Below are 6,047 nucleotides of genomic sequence, written 5' to 3'. Positions count from 1 at the left end.
GTAAGTGTACACATCATAGATGTGTTTATATATATCTATGGTACACATACCTCTTATTGTTCTTATTATACATCCATGACACATACAAGGAATTTGCTTGGGTGTTATATGGTTCATACATGAATATAATAGGAAGATTGTCAAACAAGGGGCAAATATATAAAATGTAAAATATTATTAATAGAATAAATAGAAAATAAATAGAAATATACAAAAAAGTAAGAGGAATAACACATGACAATTTATTCTGAACATTTGTATTTATTGTATTTAATCGTTTATTTGGCAGGGACAATGCACAGTAATTAACACTTCGATCTGTTCATCTGTCATACTGATCACTGTCAATAACTTTGCTGTTATTAGCATCTGGTTAGCTAGCTATGCTAACGAATATAAGAAGCTTTTTCTCCAACCAGTGAGGTAAAGGCACATCTTTATATGATCATTATAGTTATAAAAAAATAAGAGAATAAAGTAAACAGGTATAAAATACTATATGACAGTAAAAAAAGTTGTTATTAATAAACAAGAATACAGTTTGAAAGGGGAGTGATTTGTAAAATATCCATAAAGAAAAAGAAAATCCGCTTCCAGTTCTGTTTCATATGGGTGTTGAGAGATGTATCCATAGATCTCCTAATGTTGCTCTCAAAGTGCACCAGATTGATGCTTTTAACTTCAACATTTAAAACAAAATCTTCCCGGGAGAGCATGCCCCCGGACCCCCGTAGAGGAGGTTAGGTCCCCCTTAGGATGTTACCCCCCAGAGGAGGTTAGCCCCCCCCCCCCCCACTTAAATAATGTCCACAGGGATAGGAAACTAAATACATTTGCACACATCTTGTCTCCATATCTTTCTGTGTTGGTGGTCATGCCACAACTGTGCACGTGCATGCATGCGCGAGTCATGGTAACATATCTGGATTAAGAGGTTGCTTTTTCTTTGCACAGCATGAAAGAAAGGCCAAACGAATGGGCTGTGATTTTAGAATTTTTAAGCAGACGTCAATAATTTGTACGGCCCTCGGAGGATGTTGAAAAGATTTAAATGGCCCCTGAGCGGAAAAAGGTTCCCCACCCCTGACTGAAAACATTCAAATGTGTCAAGCGTAACAGTGCCAGATTTAGCTTTGAGCTAATTTCCATCCACAGTCCCTCACATAAAACATTTAAGAAGTTTACATTTTACAAACATAGCAAAAACAAAATACATGATATGCAAAAAGTGCAAAAGAGCAAGAGCAGCATACACGAGTATTTATGACATGGTAATACAATATAGCAGCAACGACATATAAAGTGCAAGAGAAGATACAAGAGCTAAAGTGCAAGAGAAGATACAAGAGCTAAAGTGCAAGAGAAGATACAAGAGCTAAAGTGCAAGAGAAGATAAGAGCTACATAAAGTGCAAGAGAAGATACAAGAGCTAAAGTGCAAGAGAAGATACAAGAGCTAAAGTGCAAGAGAAGATAAGAGCTACATAAAGTGCAAGAGGAGATATACCCCTGTGTTAAAGTGCATTTAGCGGTGATTACACAATATATACATCCGAATTTAAATTAGGAAATGGAATACATCTGTGCAATTAAAAAAAAATGGGATTTATATTAAAGTATTGGTGACATGATAACACTGAAAATATGCCAGGCTCTCACGTCAATACATAATTTATGTTTGGAATAATCCTTAAAAATGCACAAACATGCACAATTGTAATGGAAGATGTGGGACTACCTTAGTTTTTGGTTAAATGTCTTGTGTGACTTACAAGTTTAAGACTATATGGATGGGGAAAATATGCTTAAAGGACTAACTGAAAATTATGGCTATCATACTGTAGGCCTATGTGTTCGTGTAGTTGGGAGATGTCTATAATTGAATTTAGCCTATATCATTAGAATATATTTCTTCATTGAATACAAAATCCATAATCACAGTACCTCTCATAGGCTACTGTAGATGACTGATAATCAAAATGTGGATTGATTTGAATACATAACAAACCCGGAATCAATCCATCTCTAATGCATGTCTTTTTTTATTTAACACTATCAATACCACCACACACCATTTAACGGTAATAACCACATTTCCCACAAGCCCCTGGTAAAAGTCAAGTTGATTTAGCTGGTGAGTGGATGCTGCAGCCCAATAATGTGAGGGTCCTCCCCCCTCTCAGCCAATAGGGACTCTGTTGCTATCACCGCTTATATTTTTAGCAAATTGCACAGCACCGTTAGAAACTACAAATATACCTCCGCCAATTTTATCTAGTGCCTGCAAGGTAAACATGGAGGAAACATGCCCTCAATTAGCGTTTTTTACATCGTTATTTTTTGAAAGAGGAGTATGAAATTAGATCTTATATATGGTGTAAAAAATGCAAGGTATGAAAATAGTTTTTATTGTTATTCCAAAAAAGAAGTCTGCTTGGTAATATTTATATAAATATTCTGCATACATATGACATTAACTAAATGATTTACTGGCAGCATCACATATGCATAGATACCGTTGTATGGAATAATAATAATAATAATAATAATAATAATAATAATAATAATAATAATAAAGAACCAACTACTATAATATGAAGAAAGTAGTCCCTGCCGTCACGGGCGTGTGGGCGAGTCACAGTGTATAAATACGCCGGGTTGTCAAACAGTAAAGTTTCACTGGAGCCTCCATGCAAACTGTCAGTTGAAGAAAAACTAGGAAACCCTTTGGACCTTGCTGAAATGGGGGCAGCAGATTAATAAACACAACACTGGGGTGAGAACAATATCCAGTGGTCAGCATTTGCACCAAGGACTCGACACGTCCGCCTTGAAATCGAAGACAACACAGGGGAATTACAAGAGAAACGCAGGAGTCAAGGTAGAGCATCAGTGACGATAGGTGAGTAATTAAATGTCAGCTGGTTCATGAAACTGCATTTAAATGTCCTTAAATTGCGTGCATGTTGCTGTGTTTGGCTTTGCAAAATGCGCTCATTGTAATGAATGACAGCACTGGTTCGGCCATTTAAATAGAGACCCGGCTTTTGTTTTTATCCTGGCCCGTTGTAAATTAGCTTCCCTTCTTGAAGTAAACGCAACTGTCATGTTTATTATACGTTGTTTGACTGTATATGCTGAGGAGGGACTGTCTTCCTTATTGCTCAGTGGGCACACAATCGCTCGGTAGTCTGTTCTCCACTTATTTAGCCTTATAATTTAATTTACAGCGTTAATTTGGCATGGTGGGGGGGATTCTTCACTTGCATGTCACCTAAACAGTGTCCATTATGCTCCACTGCCTTTTGACATATGGCAGTAATCCCCCAGGTAGACCCTGCTCCTTTTTAGTATCTGACTTTAGCATCACACACAGCTGATATCCCTCCACTCTCGCCCTCATCTTGCACATTTGGCACCTGGTAGTGCAAAGATATTCCCATTTAAGGGCATCTATTATTATCAATCTGTTTAGGGAGAACATTGCAAGTGATGGGGATTCAATGAAAGAGAAACACATCACTATTCATGTCCAATTGAGGTTTCAGGTGTAACTTGGTTCAGGCAGGCCTCCATTTGCTGCTTTAAAAGCTCAATTGTAATATTTCTAAAGGCTTTTTGCTTTCATATATGTATTGTGTTTATTTTGAAAATTAGCTAGGGCTATCTGTAAGCTCACATGTGCTCAACAGATAAACAGGGGGCTTCGCAGCACACAGTGGCATATATGCAGCTCTGATAATGAGTCCATGTAAACAAAAATAGCTCTATAGATCCTGCTGCTGCTGCTGCTCTGACCTGCACACCAGGCCTGCACACATCACTGGAGCTCCTTAAGTTGTGTAACAGTGAAGAATACAATCCAGGGATTTGTGAGCGTGGATGTTTTTATGAAAATGGCACGCTCTGGTTTAAGATGTAGACCTTTAGATGCACTCTACAGCAGCACATCTGCACATAGCTACTCCTCTAATGTCATTGGATGACATTGGATCTTGTACATCTTGCTTTGTTTATATAATATGAGACGTGAAATGCAGTAGAAGCTGCTGGTAGCTTTAACTGTGTGTGTTTGGGTGTGTGTGTGTGTACTAAAGGTTTGTATTGCTGGTGGCTGTTGCAGGTGCTGGACCAGGGGATGTTCCTGTACATCCTTTTTACGGTCACTTAAACTCATTTTAAACCAAGGTGCAGGAGAGGAACAGATGCTAAATGGGGCCCTATTTATAGCCCATTCTAACCAACCCCCATTTTATCCTTCAATGTCACCTTTTTCATGCTATGGGGGGGACACGTGAATCTTCAACAGTCACTCTGCATGCAGCTTTATCTGTGATGGCATTAGAATTGTCTTTTAATCGGAGGCGTCTTTCTAATCTTAGCTGCTGAATCCCCATCTGGCAGGGAAGTGAATGTGAGTGAATTGTTTGTGTGTAAGGGGGAGGGGGGAGATCACACGCACTGCATGGTGGGAAATGGTGTTCTGTGAAGTCGACTTACTGTCCTGCCATTTTACACCTCCTTCTTTTCTGAGTATCGGTGGTGTTGTTGCTTCTTCTTTCTGCCTGTAATCCTTCAGTGGTTCTGCCTCGGCAGCATGGCCTCCGTGTGACTGTGAGCGTTCCCGGGATCAGATTCAGATTATAAAGGATTTATGGAGCCCACAACACAGCATCTGTTACATCCATCAGTAGATCCTGCAGCTGATGAAACCAACATATAGAATATTATAAAGCATGTCTGATGCTGTGTTTCACTGAAACTCTGGTGCTGTCCACACGTTAAGCATCTCACAAATGTATCACTTGATTACTAAATATGCAATATGGTGTGTTTTCTGCACGGTTTGTCCAACCGCTTTGAATCTATTTATGATGGCTTCAAATGCATTTCACCAAAAGTTATCTTTTTTAATCCATGTTTGCACTCTTTCAGTATAGAAATGTCTTAATCCACAGTTTATTAATCCCTTCCGTTCCCCTCATGCATGCAGAAGAGTCAATGACCATATGGAGGCATAAGTGTGCCAAATAATCATGTAAATCAATTAAGTGTCGATTAACTGATACATAACTTTTTTCTGTGACCAAAAGGGAATGATTAGCAGCTAGGGATGTCCCGATCACCTTTTTTTGCTCCCGATCCGATTCCGATCATTTGATTTTGACAATCTGCCGATACCGATTTTTCCCGATCCGATCTTTATGCAATGCATTAAGAGAAAAAAAAAAAGGTAACAGATAACGGCTGGTCATCCAACGCGATGAACTCCGCTATCTTGGCTGTTATTGTGTTGGCCTTTTCACTGTTCTGGGGCAGTTTCTCTTTCCTTTTGAAAGTCTCTGAAAGTGTCGGTTGTTTCAGTGCCGATACCTGAGTGGCCGCTGTGTACTCGTCGTGTTGTTGTTGGTGTTTGTTTCTCAGGTGGCGTATTAGATTGGTCGTGTTGAACGTAGCTCTGTTCTTTCCACCACGCGGAACCTCCTTCTTGCAAACATTGCATCTGGCTGTTACACTGCCTTCGCTTTCAATTTCATAATACTTACAAACTCCTGACATTTTCTCTGTCCCGACTCCCGAGTCACCAGCTGAACGTAGCCTCTCGTTAGCTTGCTGCTACTATTAGACACTGCGCCCACTCTGTTGCCAGATTTCAGAGGAATAAGCAACCAGGTCTGAAAACAAGCCAAAAAGAAGCAACACATACATGATGTTGTGTAATTTTAAACCAAGACTAAGTCCTCAGGATGACTTTAAGACGTGAACATGGTCATTTTTGTTTTGTAACATTAAATAAAATAATAAAAATATTTTATAAAGAAAAATCCCGATCCCCGATTTTTTTTCTTCCGATCTTTTGAAAATCACGTGATCGGCTCCGATCCCCGATCACCTGATCGGATCGGGACATCTTTACAGCATTTTGTTTTGGTACAGTTGGTGTGTTTCTTTTTATTTCAGAATCCGTTTTCTTTTGCCAACACAAACCCGGAATACACTTATTTCCACATTAACTAGCACACACAGAAAAAAGACCACCCACACGAA

The sequence above is a fragment of the Pseudochaenichthys georgianus genome, chromosome 8 (genome assembly GCF_902827115.2).
Source record: "Pseudochaenichthys georgianus chromosome 8, fPseGeo1.2, whole genome shotgun sequence".
NCBI classification, from domain to species: domain Eukaryota; kingdom Metazoa; phylum Chordata; class Actinopteri; order Perciformes; family Channichthyidae; genus Pseudochaenichthys; species Pseudochaenichthys georgianus.
The sequence above is the reverse complement of the archived record's forward strand: the minus strand, read 5'-3'. Positions refer to the sequence as shown.